This window comes from Pan paniscus, chromosome 12, assembly GCF_029289425.2.
Source record: "Pan paniscus chromosome 12, NHGRI_mPanPan1-v2.0_pri, whole genome shotgun sequence".
NCBI classification, from domain to species: domain Eukaryota; kingdom Metazoa; phylum Chordata; class Mammalia; order Primates; family Hominidae; genus Pan; species Pan paniscus.
The window spans coordinates 6,693,835-6,711,831 of NC_073261.2; positions in this window are offsets into that span (position 1 = coordinate 6,693,835).

Genomic DNA, 17,997 nt, shown 5'->3' on the forward strand with positions numbered 1-17,997 from the left:
CATCTGAATGGACTTTGACTCTTTTGGTCAATATATGGCAGAGCTAGGAAAAGAAGGTGAGTCTTCCAGCTGCTGATACAGGGTTTTTCCTGCCATACTCCATTACCTCCAAGGCTAAAGTCAAAAGAGGGTGTGGTTATCACATGAAAAAATCTGGTTTGGATTTCCCAAATGTGTATGTAGTATTTGGTGATTTACCTTAATTTAACCTACAGTTCTTTTGGGTTGTAACAGTCTGACTCCATTTTTGAAAACAAAACAAAATCGATTTTAAATGCTGAATTATAGATCTTTGCTGTCCAGTATGGTAGCTACTAACCACTTATGGTTATTTGCATTTCTATTTTAATTAATTAAAATTCAGTAAAATGCAAAATTCAGTTCTTCAGTTGCTCTAGCCACATTTCAAGTGTTACAGTAGTCACATATGGCTAGTGGCTGGGACAATGCAGATTATAGAACAGTTCCATCATCAAAGAAACTTCTATTGAACAGTGCTATTATATAATGTCATCTCCAGAGAAAGAAGACTTTAGAAAAAGTCAGAAACGGCCGGGCGCAGTGGCTCACACGTGTAATCCCAGCACTTTGGGAGGCCAAGGCAGGCAGATCCCTTGAGGTCAGGAGTTCAAGACCAGCCTGGCCGACATGGTGAAACCCCGTCTCTGGTAAAAATACAAAAAATTAGCTAGGCGTGGTGGTGCATGCCTGTAACCCCAGCTACTCAGGAGGCTGAGTTGGGAGAATCACTGGAACCCAGGAGGCAGAAGTTGTAGTGAGCCAAGATTGTGCCACTGCACTCTAGCCTGGGTGACAGAGCAAGACTCCATCTCAAAAAATAAAAAGAAAAAGAAAAAGAGAAAGTCAGAAATATCTTGAGGCAGGCATAGTGCTGTCATCTGTCCAATATTGAAGATGATTTAAGTATAAGAAAGAAGAAGAGAACAAAGAAGAGAAAAAGAAGTTGCCTTAGGTGTACCTACCCAAAAAAGTACAAAGGCATTCTTGTAGTCATTGTGTTGTATTTTAGCTCTTAAACTTTTTAAGAGATTAGAATAATTTGACACGTAGAAGATCTAAACCACTGAAGAGGCTCTGAAGCAGATAAAAGTAGAAAGAAAATAAAAAACTAATTAGTTACAAACTAAGCTTAACCACAATTCATTTAAACGATACTATTTACTCTTCACATGATTGGTTTTTCTTTTGCTTTATAGTATGACATCGTTTATATCTTTAAAGGGGAATTAAAATATTTCTGGGAATTTTTAAAAGTAAGTTCACACAGCCACATAAAAACTACAGAAACAGATAAAACCTATCTTCTCATTTATTCCCTAATCCATTCAAATTAAATATAAAAATCCAAGCAGCCACAGTGATATTCAAAAAAGCAAAAGTGAGACAAAACAAAATTCATTTGTCACCTGTGGAGGTAGTTAGCTCACCTAATCTTCACTCCAAACACCAGTAATTTTTAAAAGACAGAAATAAACATATGTTCTGCCTTCCCGGAAGGAACTATGTTTCAGGGTAGCCAAATAACCCAGTTGTGAAGAAAATGGTCTGCTTATAGAAAAATGCCAGCTAAAACATGTAGATAGAATTAGAGAATTAGAAATTCACCATTTTGAAACCCCTAATGAAATAATCAACTCAAGCAAGGATCATTAATAAATGCTAAAACAATCAAGTAACTATTGATACAGAATATAACTGAATATACACATGGTACAAAGTTCACGTCACAGACTACTGGCTTGACCCAAGGGGGAATATAGCAGAGGAGATAGGCAGTGATCACCCTAACCTTGCGATCATCTCACCATCACTAATGATGGGATGTGAATACACATTATTGCCTATGAAATAGTCTTTAAAAAAAGAAGTTGAACCTGAATCTAACTAAACCTTGCAATGGGCTGAACGTGTATGTCTTCCCAAAATTAATATGTTGACATCCTAACCCCAAAGGTGCTGGTATTAAAAGGTGGGGCCTTTAGGGGGTCATTAGATCATAAGGACAGAGGCTTCATGATTGGAATTAGTGCCCTTATAAAAGAGGCCCCAGAGAGCTAGCTAGTCTCTCCCACTATGTGAGGGCCCAGCAAGAAGGCCAATCTATGAACCAGAAAGTTGGTCCTAACCAGATATCAAAACCACATGCTCCTTGATCTTAAACTTGCTAGCCTCTAGAACTGTGAGAAATAAATTTCTGTTCTTTATAAGTCATCCAGTTTTTGGTATTTTGTTATAGCAGGCCTAAAAGCCTTTAGAACTAACTTCCAGTTAACCAGGAAAAAACAGAGTGAAAAGTTAAATGACACCATAAAAAGCAACCAGAAAATTCCAGAAGGGGAAATATTCTACAGGACAACTGACTAGTTTTTCAACAAGTCAATTTCCCTAAATAAATACATAAACAAAGAGTATGGGTATTTTCCAGGTTAAAAAAGTCTTGAGCTAAATAATCAAATGCAATGTGTGTCCCTTGATTAGAAGAAACTAATTTGAACAAACCAGCCACAAAAGATATTTCAGGGAGACCAAGCTGGAAGGATCACTTGAGGCCAGGAGTTTGAGACCAGCCTGGGCAACGTAGTAAGACCTCCATCTCTACAAAAACAATAAATTAGCTGGGCATGGTGGTGTGCACCTATAGTCCTAGCTACTCAGGAAGCTGAGGCAGGAAGATCACTTGAGCCCAGGAGTTTGAGGCTGCAATGAGCTATGATTGTTTCACTGCACTTCAGGTTGTGTGAAAGAGCAAGACTTTGTCTCAAAAAATAAAAGGACATTTCATAATAATTGAGGAAATCTGAATGTGGACTGGGTAATAAATGATATAAAGAAGCAATTTTTTATTTTGTTTGAAAAGATGATTTTGTAACTATAGAGGAAAATGTTCTTATTTTTTAGAAATCTGTACTAAAGAATTTAGGGGTAAAATATCACTTTCTTTAATATACTTTCAAACACAAGCAAAAAATAGTCATGACACAAATATAGCAAAATGTTTACAATCTATGTTCTATGCTTGCCTGTGAGTGTCATTAATCTCATCTCTCTGCTTTTCTGAAAGTTTGAAAATTTCAAAGTTTTATAATAAATTTTTTACATCCCATAATTTTATAATAATTTTTTTAAAGTTTGAAGCAAATCAACAACTATAGCTTCAAAAATATCCTGACTCACAATAAACATTGAACTGGGTATATTTCTCCCATTTCCTAAAAAGTTGGCCCAGGAAGGAGTATGAGAGCTGCCATAGCTCTCCCAAGGCTCATTATTCTCCATCACTCCATGGGAAATCCCAAAATAAATTTTTTAAAAAGTTGTTTAAATTTATAATGTTTTTGATTCTATAATAATTTTATAATAAAATAATTGTAAAATGTTTTTGATTTTATATTTTAATTTATAAAAATTTTTATACATGTTTATGTTTGAAATGTCTATTTCAAACTTTATGAGATATTAAAATATAAGTAATATAGTTCATCATTTTAGAAATGCCATGCTTTTCTTCTCCAGCAATTACATAATCAAAGAGTAACTGTAGTTTTTCCTAGAACATTGCTTTGTAGGCTGGGCATGGTGGTTCATGACACTTTAGGAGGCCAAGGCAGACAGATCTCTTGAGATCAGGAGTTTGAGAGTAGACTGGGCAACACAGAGAAACCCTATGAGTAGTAAAAACACAAAAATCAGCTGTGCGTAGTGTTGTGCACCTATAGCCCCACCTACTCAGGAGGCTGAGGTGGGAAGATCACCTGAATCTGGGGAGGTCAAGGCTACAGTGAGCCAAGACTGTACCATTGCACTCCAGCCTGGGCAACAAAGTGAGACCCTGTCTCAAAAAAAATGAAATTTAATTTAAAAAAAGAAAATTGCTTTGTAAAATTAACTTTTTCAATCAAAACCAAGATTTTTCAGATATAGAGAATGCAGCCCACTGGTCAGATTTGTCAGTTCAAAGAGAATAAATTCTAGTTTCCTATTTTTCTAGCCTGCTTATGAATATCCAATAGGATATCAAAAAAGACCAAAGCCTTTGGGATCCATGTTCAGTATTCCTGAGTCTAACTCAGGATGCCAAATCAGGAGACAAGCACATTCTCATCAATTTTCAATCATTCAAGACCAATTTTGCTTATAATTATCCAGTTCTTTTAGACCACCTTTCTCCTGAAGCCAGCCTTATGGCTATTCACTTCACTTTAGCATAAGCCCCCATGAAGGTGAACAAAATGAGGAAACGATTGGTTAAAGTTGGCGTTTGAAATTCTGAAACATGTCCACCATTCCCTTCACCCATGCCCGCCCCTCTTAGAAGTAGTACTTTCAGATTATTTAAGAGTCGATGCTTCTATGTGGATTTTGTCATCTGTCCTTTATAACAGCTAGTAGGTTTAATTTGACTCTATTTTAAGCATATATTGACCTATGCTAATTATCTGTTAAAATAAATTCCACTCTTAGAGTTAATAAAGTGTGTTTGTCATGGAAGACCCATTGAAGTAAGAAGCTGAGGAGCCCTTATGGTAAAGTGGGATAAGAAATAATAAGACATAATAATTTTCCCATGCAAATCAACAACCGTAGCTTCAAAAATATCCTGACCCACAACAAGTATTGGACAGGCCATGTTTCTCTCACTCCCTAAAAAATTGGCTCGGGAAGGAGTGTGAGAGCTCCCATAGCTCTCCCAAGGCTCATTATTCTCCATCACTCCACAGGAACAGCCTGTCAGAGAAGAGTGAAAGACCATTTGTCAACCTCTCTTCAACTCCCTGATTCTAGCCAAACTTCATCAATCTCAAGTGAGGAGCCAGAGAGAAATCAAACCCCATATATCCAGCATCATTGTCTACGGGAGTCAAAAATCACAATTCCACTACCCACCCCAACACCACTGGCCCTGTTTCTCCCAATTGCTTTTTATTGTGTTTTTTAAAAAATCCTCTTTCCCCATCCCTGCAACACCGAGAAGGAGGAATTATAGTAGATAAATATGAAGCATGGAGATCCTTTAAAAATGTTTTTAATAATAAATGAGAAAATGAAAAGGAGAGGGTTGGGAAGGAAGGAGGGAATTCAAATGCCAGGGAATTGTGCAGTTTCGCCTTTAAAGATGTTAACACTCATTTATACATCTGCAAGACACTCCCCTTAAAGAAAAGTTCTATGAGTGTGGGTCTGGTTGCATGAATAAGGATAAAATTACCTTTTTAGATGATGTTTCCCACATATCATTCAGAGACCCCTGAAGTTAGGTATCCCTCTTGTAGATGTCCTTGAGATGCTGCTGGACCTGGGAAAGAGGTAACTGGGATACGGGTCTATGCCAAAAGGTGCTTTTAGTTATAGGACAGAGAGGAAAGGGGCAGAGGGAGAAAAACCCGAAGTCTGAGAATCTGGATTGCAGAAGACTACCGAGGTCGTGGGAGAAGGGAGAGAAAACAAGGATGAAAAGCGAAAGGGGAAGAGGCATGAAATGTTGTCAAATGTCAAAAGGCATTTGGAGAGAAGTTGGGAATTGCATTAAGAAAACCACTGCAAATCTCGTTTCAGACCATTTAGAGATATGCCCCCTGAGAACTGCGAGCTCAGGCTGTTTAGCATCAAACAAATGGATCCACTCCATCCCTACCCTAATTAAATAAATCATTCAGTAATTCCACTGGGTTAAAGAACCAAAATATTAAAAACCTTCAGGGCCTACTCTTGCCAAATATGTCAGGGATCGTGTGTGTGTGTGTGTGTGTTCTGAGACACCACTACTGTTAAATAGGCAGAGCTAAGACTTAGGGGACTGGCAGCTTATTGCAAAAAGGGCACGGGGCAGAGGGACTATGTTGTGAGCATGGGAAAGAAGTTTGTGTGGGGACTGTGGGCAGTGAACGCGTTGGGAACAATATGGAAAACTGGGAGCTGTCTTGGAATCTACAGGGCCGGGTAAGAGAATGTCCGAAAGAAAAATGAGCAGGTGCGGGATGTGTGCAGAGTCGGAGAAGAGTCCAGGGCGCCCGGAGTGGCTCCAGGAACGACGGACACCCCTCAAGACTTTTGGGGGTGGTGGGTACTAATAGAACCCAGTGTCCAGGGTGCGCCGGGGAGGCTGCGAGCATGGCGGGAGTGGGGCGCTGGAGGGTGAGGACGCGGGAGTGAGGAAGCAAAGCCGGGACAGGGGCCTCCCAGCTGGGCCCGGAGGCAGCATGGGGACAAGTGCTAGGAGAGGGCATGGCGGCGGCATGGTGGGAAGCGAGGGGCATCCGGACACTCACCCCATTGGCCGTGGCCATCTGCACCACGATCTCGATGTCCGTCCTGCTAAAGTACCTGCCGTCGCTGCCCATCACCGTGGTGCAGCCCCGACGGTCGCGCAGGTCAATGGACGACAGCACGCTCTGGATGAAGTTGGGCAGGTAGTTGCGCTGGCCCTCGAAGAAGCCGGTAGGTCGCCACAGACCCCCGCCGCCGGCCGGCCACCGGTCCTCGTAGGGCGCAGTGGGCACTGTCAGCACCGGGATGGGGCCCCCCTCCGTGGTGCCTCCTGGCCGGTCCTGCTGAGGCTCCCGGGGCCGGAGGGAATCTGCAGCCTGCCGGGGGCCTCCGCCAGCCTGGCCGCGCGCCAGGACTCCGCCTCACGCCCAGGCCCCCTCTCCGGCAGGTCGGCGCCCTGCGCCCGCCCGCCTGGGGACCGCCCGCCCCTCCTCTCCGCGCGGCCGCTCGCTGACTCCCTCGGCGGAGATTGCTTCTGCCTTCCTGTAAAGTTTTCTCCCTCCCACCTTCTCTGCTGCCAGACCGGCCGAGGTGCCCTCAGTTTCTCCCCAAGTTGGACTCACTTTCGGGGTGTCCCAAAAGCCTGATTCCAGGGCCTGCTAGCCCAACCCCGGTGACGCCTGCACCCGCGCCTGGCCCCAGCCTTCACGCGCGATCGCCGCCCTCCGGGGCACACCCTCCGCCAGAAAACAGCCGGCGGGTGGTGAGAAATTGGGCAGAGTCCAGGTTCCTCTCCGGCGCCAGGCCCGTCTCCCTGTCTCCCTAGGAGTGTGCAGCCTACTCGCACCAGTTTCTCTTTAGAACAAGCACGGGGAGGGATTTGGGAGGGGGCTGAAACCTTTTGCCATCAGCGAACAGCCTCAGCCAAAAATAACCCTGGAAAGGCGAACTAAGAATGGTTATCTCCTGCCAGCGCTGAAATAGGAGGCTGGGCGCTGTATGTGGGGTGTGTGTGTGTGTGTGTGTGTGTGTGTGTGTGTACCCTCCCACCCCGACCATTTGTTGAAGGGAATCACCACTGTCAGACTTCAATCCAACAGGACCCACTCGAGCCATCCACACTTTCCCCAGCCTCCTCCAAAACAGCACACTTTCCGGTATGGACAATTTTTTTTTTTTCACTTGTTTGTTTGTTGTGGTGGTTGCAACAGCAGCAACACAGACGACACATATTTCCCTATTCTTCTCGCCCTTCTCACCCTCCCTACCCAGCTCCTGCCTTAGAAACAGGCTTGGCCTACACTGTATCTGTCCACACTGCCTGAACTCTTCCCTGAATTAATCGTTTTCAATAGGAGGGGGTTAAATCCCTTATTAATGCCCTACCAGGAGTGAATGGATAAAGCCAAGTTAAAGGGGAACTGGGTACCACATACTGTGCTAGGTTCCTTTGCATGTATCCTTTCATTCTGCTGGAGCTAAAGATGTTCTGCCTCCTCTCCATAAAACACACCCAAACTCCAAAACCAGGAAATGCTCCATAGAAAATAGGAGTGAAGAGAGAAAAGACTAACAGGATAAACCCCAAAGCAGGAAGAAAGTTTTGTCTCCCATTTCGCTCAAGGAATTTTTGGACCCACCATGGCTACTGTCCTGAAAGATCCTGCTGCTTCTCCTTCCCCAAATATTGTCCACTTCCTGAGAGTAAGGCTGACTTGCCACAGGCTTATAAAGTGTTTGGTCACAGTAAGACAACTGTGAGTAATAACACACATTGTATACTGTTTTGCAATTGATAAAAGGATTTGCATCTGTTTTTTCTTTGGAGGCTGAAGAAAAGAAGAATGGTATTCACGCAGTTCCCATTTTACAGATGAAAACAAGAGGACTTTTTCTGTGAAGTCAGGAAAGTGGTTACAATGGTACTTTCCGCCTGTCCGAATTATGTATTGCCCCTCTCCTTTCTATTAATAACATTGAAGTGTGATGGGACAACCACTGAAGCTGTCAGTTGAAACCTGCTGGGACTTTTTAGCCATTCTCTTCAACATAAAGAATGGGTGTTTTGGAGGGGGTGAGAGGAATGGGGAAATGTTGTCAAAGAGTACAATGTTTTAGTTGAGACAGGAAGAATACATTTTGTTGAGATCTACAGCACAGCATGGTGACTGTAGTTAACAATGAAGTATTGTGTATTTCAAAATTGCTAAGACAATAAATTTCAAATGTTCTCCCCACAAAAAAGATAGGTTTTGAGGTGATGAATCTATTAATTCTCTGGATTTAATTATTCCACAATGTATACATATATCATAACATCACATTATACCTCCGTAAATACATACAATTTTAATTTGTCAATTAACATTTTTTTAAAAGAATAGTGTGGCCAGTTGGGGAGGTAGTTTTTTCTTTTTTCCTCTAGTCTCTACTCAGTCTCCAAGATCCCATTCCCCATAAAGTTCCTGTCACCCAGGTGGAGTGCAGTGGCACAATCATGGCTCACTGCACCCTCTCCCTCTTGGGCTCAAGCGATCCTCCCGCCTACAGGTACATGCCACCATGCCCAGCTAATTTTTGTAGTTTTTGTAGACATGGGGTTTCACCATGTTGCCTAGGCTGGTCTCGAACTCCTCAGCTCAATCAATCTGCCCACTTTAGCCTCCCACAGTGCTTGGATTACAGGTGGGAGCCACCAAGCCCAACCCATAAAGTTCCTAACTTTTTATCTCCCTGGGAGTGCACAGCCTACACACACCAGTTTCTCTTTAGAACATACTTAAGAGTCTTGGCTTAGCATCCAACACACAGAACTTTAACACTTCTACGGATCTGTGCACCTGTCTATGGTGTGGGGTTTTTAAGATCTCTTTCTAATGACACTTTATTTTGCAAAGCAGGACAGTTTCATTCCCAGAAGAGCAGGTATGGTAAATCCTTTGTTCCAGTAATGAAGACAATGATCCCAACCCTAAGCCTCAGAGAAGCCCAGAAACCCTCCAGGCCTCCATCTCTCTGCTCCTAGCACCTGCCTCTCTCTTGACATCAACATCATTCTCCCCTCTCACAGCCCAGCTCCTTCCACAGACCCAGGGATTAGGCACCAGCACCTCAGACTAGATTTTAGAGAATTACCATTCAAGAGGCAATCCTCTTCCCTTGGTTCCAATTTCAAGGTTCTCAAAGACTGGAACAGGGCTAGTTTGAGGCAATGTGCCCCATCGCATAGCCAGAAAGAACCTTACAGTGAAAAGGAGAACAATTCTTCCAAAGTAAGGGGGTGCTGATCCCCAGAGGGAGGACAGATGGGCAACCAAACAGTAACCGGGCCACCACATGCTTCACACTCACTGATCAAGGATTTCTAAAACCACTTTTCTTTTCTCTGAATTTATATAGGACTTTGTATCACTCATAAAGGAATGTCTTATAGGCTGATAACACCTTTCTATTCATGCTTATACTTAACATTTGGGCTAGGATAATTTCCTAACCTCAGTGTCCTCACTATAAGATGGGAATTATTATAATCCCTACCTCATAAATTGTTGGGAGGATTAAAATACTTAGTAAAGTGCCTGACTAATAGAAAGGCATTCAATAAATGTTAGCTATTCATGGTGTCATCATCATTATATTTACCATTATTACTAATCTCCTGTATTGCAAGAATTACAGTTTATATTTTTGTAGACCATCACTGTAGCTAAAGGGTCTTTGGGCCCTAGGTGATATTCCATAAAGGTTGGTTAAATTGATCTGTGGTTTTTGACTATGGAAACTCAGAACTCCCTCAAAATGTACAAAACAGATTTACCTGCTAAATAAATCTCTTCAAAGCTGACCCCAGGTTTAATTGAATTAATTCCAATGAATTTGTCACAATGATGGAGAAAGGAAACTTAGAGGGCCCCACAGTTGTTTGCTGGTAAAATGAGAAGTTTGGATTAGATCAATGTTTCCCAAAATATTTTCCTCAGAATGTTAGTGCCCCTCGAATCCTGCACAAAGCAAGAGGTTCATGACCAAGTAGCTTTTAAAACTCCTGTACACTCTACTCCCATTCTTCACAATGCACACTTTCATATTAAAAGTTCTGAGAGGTCCTCAACAGAAGACATCACTTAACTTTTTTTTTTTTTTTTTAAGACAGATTCTCACTCTGTCACCCAGGCTGGAGTACAGTGGCCACCACTCCTGGCCTAAAATTTTTTTAACCTGGTGCTTCCCAATCTAAACTCACAGGGGCCAGTTTTCTTAATGAAAGAGAATCAGACTAGCTTGTAACCATAGCTGGTGACACTCCCCTGCCCCATTCCTTGTATGTCCTCAGTGGACTAGGTCAGGAATAAATAAATTTTCCTGATTCTCAAGGGCTGGTCACTCCTTTGCACTGAGCTCAAAGCTTCTCTGTAGAATGGGTCACAATGAATGGTAGCCCTGATAGCCTAGAGTAGCCTTTCAGCCTTCTCTGAGCCTCTAAAGACTGAGGATCCTTGGCATGAAATGGAGCAACTGATATACCCTTGCTTCCTCTGGGGACTCTCTTACTCTCAAAAAGGCATCAGCCATCATCTCCATCTAGAGAATATACTAGCTGACTCAGCTTGACCAGCCTGTCCCAAAATGAGAATCTGGGTAAAATAAGCATTGAAACACTTCATTCCTTGTAGATTCACAAAACATATTAGCATATTACAGACTATGAAGTTCTTCAGGAGAAAAGAAACCTATTCAACTTTAATCCAACATTGCCAAGTTTTATTTGACCATGGAAGATTTTTCCAAAACACTTACAAACAGATTAAGGACATTAATCTTTCATGAAACACTAGATCCCCAGGGTCCTCTCCAGCTACATCATTCTGTGATTTTCTTTTTTATTTATGATGCATTAAAAGATTAATCTCTATCAGACTTCCATTTAGAAATTCACCAGAATGTGCAAAGGCAGCAGGTAAAATTGCTGAAGGGTATTATAAAAATACCCTCCAGTGATTTTTGAAACTTAAACTGAAATATTTATATAACTATATATTTCAGTTTGTATATTATATATATATGTATATACACACATATATATGTGTGTATATATATTGGTGTATGTATATCTATATCTATGTATATATGGCATTATATCCATTTTACAGATGCAGAAACTGAGCTTTAGAGGGGGTGAGCAATTGGTCCAAAGCCACACAGCACACAGGTAGTCATTGATAAAGGTAAAAACAAGAGTTGAAGCCTGAGGTGTAAGGACACAGAGACAAGTACACAAATGTTTACAAGTTACACATATGACACGTTCCTTTAACATGAATTTCTTGAACATTCATTTAGAGGCCTTACAATGAAGATATCAGAGTGGCAGCAAATTCTGTTGGAATCAGGGGAGCATGTTCTTCTATAATCCCCTGGCTAACAGGAAAGCACACTGATTTGGCCCATGGTAGTTATACACTCCCATTGAGTCAGGGGCCACTTCTATGCACACAGGAGGTGCTAAAAATATGCTGTTGACTCATTGCCTCTAAGAGCAGAAGAAATGCCAAAAGTATAGGACAAGAGGCAGAAAAGCACATGGAAAAATGTCGTAGGGCAGTCCTCTAAGGAAGTGTTAGATCCCTTTGAAATCTGTCCAAACACTTTCTTGTGCTGGGGAAAGTCAATTACATATTTCAAGCAAGCCCACATGTCATACGAGTATCTTGTACGTGTTTGTGTACTCGTGTCTGTGAACTTACATCTCAGACTTCAACTTCTCGCTCCCCACCCTTATCAATGACTGCCTGCATGGCCTTGGGCAAGTTGCTTTCCCTCTTCAAAGCTCAGTTTCTGCATCTATAAAATGGACATAATGCTACATACCTCATGGGGTTAGTGATCACATTTAAGGAGCTAATATGTGCAAATTGATTACACAGTACCTATCACATAATAAGGGTTTAATAAGTGTTTGATGTAATTGTTTTGATTATTACTACTATTACTAAAATAATAATTACTACAATAATAATGATTCTTATTCTCTATATTAGTATTATCTTTGAAAATGGGCATGGATTACATCTATGTAACACTTTTGGCACAATATCTAGCATTATATCACACACAAATTAGAGAATTCATATTATTAATAATGAAAAAATATTTTTACTGACCCTTAAATTCTTCGTAAGTAACTGCAAAAGAAGCCATTATCCAAACACATGAAATAAAAAAAAAAATTCAGTTCCTCTGGAGTTTGTTTTTGGAGGTAGCCACAGGATACCTAAATTTTTTTTCTTTTCAGAGAGACCGAGGGGCTCACTAGGTTGACCAGGCTGGTCTTGAACTCCTGGTTTCAAGCCATCCTCCCACCTCAGCCTCCCAAAGTGCTGGGATTACATGCATGAGCCACCACATCCAGCCTACCTAAAATACTGAATGCTGTTAATAAATCTCCTGAGGCCAGCATAAGAAGGTGGTGGGCAAAACTAATGCAGGTATGTTTTTCGGGCTTTTTCATGTATTGGGCCAAACTTTGAAAAGCACTTACTATTAATGGCTAACTTGCAAAATTTGTGATTTATTAAAAGCAGATTTTAATTGTTTTACCTAAAAATAATAGGCCTCTGATCTGCCAAAGATGAAGATTTAATTTCTAGGTGTTCCTCACAATACCTAGAAACATCAGTGTAATCGATTATTAAACACTTTAGAAATATTCTCTTCAAAGTTCTTTAATATATAATACAGCAAAAGAAAAGTTTCTTTTCTAAAGGCTTCTCTATACTTTTTTTAATAGTTGAATTTCATTTCTGAAGGCTCCTAAAAAGAATAGAATTTAGATCTTTATTAAAGAGGAAATATATTTTCCATGTTTAATTTAAATTACATTCCATCAGTCATTTGCAATCTTAGCCTACACGGAATTTTTTTTTTTTGGTAGTTTTTATGTTTGGGCTTTAGGAGGGGATTCCCAATAACCTCTATATAAATATTTCTAATCTCTATAGAAATATTTTAACATTTCAATGTAAATTAGTTTTTTAAAGCTATTTTATCCATAAAAATAATGAATTTGCATGGCTGAGGGTGAAATAATGTGTTACCAGGACCCCTCAGTTTTGGGGGTTGTGAGTAGATCCCATCTTCATGTTCCTCCAGCCCAGCCCAAGCCTGGCTCAGGTCCTCCTCCCCCATTTGTCAGGAACCACCATCCCCAGGGATTCTATGTGCCCTGCCTGACCAGTGTTCTCCATCAGAGTTTACCAATCTTTTGTTCATTCCCTCAGAGCACAGCTAAGCAAGAGTACACTAATTTGAAAATTAACTCAAGCAAATAGAGGAACAATATCCCCAACACATTGCATTTTAACATAGGGTTTCCTGGACACACTGTTTCAACCCAAGAGTTGGGCTAATAGTAGGAGTTCCAACTGCTAAAATACGGCTGTCAGCTTCAGAGGGAAATTCATGAACGTCTTCATAGTTTGTTTTTACTTTTCACTTGGCACTGTTTCTAAAATTTCCTCTGAAGCCAAAAAATAAGTTATTTCCCAGCACACTGGGCACTTTTCATTTATCATTGGATTGATTTTTGTAACTTGCAGTAGGAGCTGAAATCGACCAGGGGGTTCTTATCCAACAGACAGCAGCAAAACTCTTTGTGTATCTGCGTTCCTTTCAACAAGCGTGACTTCCTCAATGGCATCATTCGTGAGCGTAACACAGAGCTCAGCAATAACGTTTCTTCACTAACCCTACCAGGTATCCATCATAGGATGTTACTTCCTTTCACTGTTTTCCGACTCCTGGCAGATATTAATCATTGGGATTTGGGAACAAGGAAATAGAATTTCTGAGAATGCTTGGGAATTCCCAAATTCATATGATGTTCATAACACTTCACTTACAAGTTTTTGAAAAATAATAAGTGACTATAATAACAAGCAAATAGTCGTTTTTTTCTGTAACAGGATTATATGAAAAGTTTTAGTAGTCTTCTGTCTCAAAAAGATATGATAACAAATGATGATTTATTATTATTATGAGCCAACATATTGTAACAAGATTATAAAATCCAATAGCATTAATAGAGAAAACATTAAAAAGAAATGAATATTATCACAAAATAAATGCTAAAGAAAAGTCCTTTAAAGATTGAAAGGTAACACCACAAATACATAATGCTTTAATCATTGTTTACATGACATTGTTAAACAAGGCGTCAATCATCCCCTCCAATACCATTTAAATAACATAACATTCTGATCTCCTGGCAAGATGAATAGCACTGGAAAGAAGCAACTGTCAAAATTGCCGATTAAAGGGCATATTTTGTTTCTAAAACGTGGCATTTCTTAGAAAACCTCTCATAGGATTTGTAAAACATATACTATGCCTATGAACACATTAATATTTATTTGCAGAAATGGCTCACTGTTAGCAGTGGACAAGGCCATGAACACACACTTGTAACACAGCAACAGATACAAGAAAGTCTGACTGAGGCTCCTTTACTGCTCCTGTCCTATTCACCTTAACTTTCATCTCCACATGTCAGTGCTTCCTCATCTTGCTTGACTTGAAGTCAGTGCATTTCTTCAAGTCAGTAAGTTCTCTATACTGACTATTAAGCTGTAATTTTCACAGGAAAATTAGAATGTTCCTTCCCATTTTCCTAATTTCTCAACTGATTTTTCTCAGAATTCAGAATCCATAAATATTGAAATGCCAGGAGAGAATTTCCAAATGGAAATGCTGTTCCCTTCGTCCATTTTCAGAAGAAACCTTAGGATAGTGTTATCCTTCTCTTCTCCAATTTTTTTTTTCCTGCAAACTTATGGTTATCACCTCTTTAAGTGAGTAGCTCACAATTTTGCCTCCCCTGCAAATGGTCCCAAAACAGTGAAGTGGGTCCTCTTTAGCTGTGTCTTTAGTGCATAATCCTGCATTTCTGACCATATGCAGGGAGTGTGACCCAGGGAAGGATCCCTGACTCAATGGGATTTCTCTTGCTGTCTCTAGAATTTGAACACCGGAACCCAGACGTACAGAGGCTGGGAGCCATCGTGGTGTGCTATATTGATGACGGCAGCAGTGGGTGGTGTGGGGGCAGTTAATTGACAGCTATCTGTTGCTGACATCCCAGGAACTGCCTGAACCTCCTCTTTCCCAGTCATAAGATATCTAAGAGTCTGCAGTATTCTTCATTAAATCCTAGCATGGTTTAAGCTAGCCAGAATTAGGTTATGTTGCTTTCAATCAACAGAACCTTATCTAATACATTGTTATTTCCTGGTCTTTGTTCCTTTAATTTTCCAGGAAAAGAAGGGAAAATGGCTTACTCATTTCAAAAAGAGAAAAGGGACAACATACCATTTATGCAAAATTTAGAAGCACTCAAAGGAAACTCTGGAAAGTTCCTGAGACATATATAGGTAGGATCAGCATAAAACTTGAACAGTGTATGTAGATCATGGTTGCCATGGTTGCCTTGACACAATGAACATCTGTATCAAAATCATATTTTCTTGGTGGGACAGAGAGAAGCACAAGGCGGGACTCACATTTACAGTAATCCTTGTTTTCCAGGGACCCTACAACCCAGTTTGTCCAGAGCTGTTCATCTTAAGTTTGTTATCCCACCATAATTATAAATAGAACCTCCTTTTTCTCTCAAGAATATCCCACTTTGGATGATAATTTCTGTGACTACCCATTAAGAATATTTAATAACTATAGAAAACTGCTTCTCTATATTTTCTGTATGTTTGAAACATTTTATAACAAAAATATCTTTAAAGTTATCACCTACACAGAATATAGCTGCCAAATGCTCCTACTCTGCTATTCTAACCATGAATCCCTCTGGGGCCTCTTCTTCCTACGGCGCTTGTGAGGATGAAATGAAATAAGCTCTATGAAGTGCCCAACAGTGACCAACACTGAATAAAATACAGCCACCATAGGTGGCCTTCCCTTATGTTCACCAAACTCCTGATAAGTTATTCGGTGATGTTTTAATCTTAATATTTTATGTAGATTATACATTCATCTGATTCAAAATGCAAAAGGTACAAAAGCGTATACAGTTAAAAGTTTCCCAACCCACTACCATTTATCTCCCTGGAGGCAACTGTTTCCAGATTTTTGAATATCCTTAAAGAATATCATATGTATGGAAAAGAAAGATTATATATTTATATGCATCTGTGTATGCATTTTCTTTTAAGAGGCTCACAAAGTCTCCTTGAAGAGATATCATTATTACAAATACCCCTCAATTTACAATGGGGTTATATTCCAATAAACTTATGAAAATATTGTAAGCTGAAAATGCATTTAATACACTTAACCTACTAAACATCATAGCTTAGCTTGGCCTACCTTAAACACTCACATTAACCTACAGTTAGGCAAAATCATCTAACAGAAAGCCCATTTTATAATAAAGTGGGCTTTGAATATCTCATGTAATATAATGAATACTGTACTGAAAGTGGAAAACAGAATGGTTGTATGAGTACTCAAAGTACAGCTTCTGCTGAATGTGTATTGCTTTCAAACTATCTTAAAGTTGAAAAATCATAAGTCAAAATATTCTAAGTCAGGGATTGTTTGTATTTCTACTTTACATGATGAAATTGAGCCTTGAAAAGATTAAGTGACTCGCCCAAGGTCACACTGGCAGTTAAATAGTGAAACTTGGATCCAAATTGTTCAGTCACTACATGTATTGTCTTGAAATTTGAAAAAGAGGAAGAGGAATTAAACTACTAAATTGAAGGACTATTTTAGGCATAGAAGAAGCAGATGCCTTCATGTCCAAGTGATTGTGAAAAGCCCACTTGCCCCAAAATATGTCTCCTGGTCATATGAAATTCCACCATTTCAGATTTTTACCTGGGGATTTAGAGTAATCTGCTGTTTTCCTAGAGCTCCCCTAAAATAGAAATAGAAAATTTTGGAAGGCTAAATATATGCTAACATTGGAAAACTCATTTTCTCCCCTTCGTAAGGCAAGGTACTGAAGGAGGGGGCCCTACGGGCTGTGCAGGGACATCCTGGAGGCATGGGGAGAAGAAACTGAAAGGCAAGTTTGTATGGAACAAAGAATACCGATCTCAGGTTTCTCCCTTGAACCTGCCCTAACTTTGTTCAAATAGACTTAGCCACTGACCTGCTGTCAAAAGACCACAGCCAATCTGACTTGTTTTCAATATAATGATGAATATTGATTTGGTCCCTTCATCCAACATTCTCAGCTGGATCTTTTTTGACCAAGGATATACATTACTAGGTGAGTACAGGCAGTTAATTCTTCCACACGGGACTTCAGAGTTTCTGAGTTAACCAGAATCACCCACCTTAACATCTGCCAGTTTATACCCCAAGTCCTGACCAGTGCCCCCTACCTGCTATGCCTCATGTTTTCAATAGAGCATAAAATCAGAAATGAAAGATGAAACATCATAGCCAATATCACAGAAATACAAAGGATCCTAAGAAACTGCTAGGTATAATTACACACTAACTAATTGGATCATCTAGAAGAAATGGATAAATTCCCAGACACATAAAACCTACCAAGATTGACTCATGAAGAAATTTAAAAATCTGAACAGACTAATAGCAAGCAAGGAGGTTGAATCAGTAAGAAAATGTCTCCTATCAATGAAAAACCCAAAACCAGATGGCTTCCCAGATTAATTCTACCAAATATTTTAAGAAGAACTAATACCAGTCCTTCTCAAACTCTTCCAAAAAGCTGAAGTGGAGGGAATA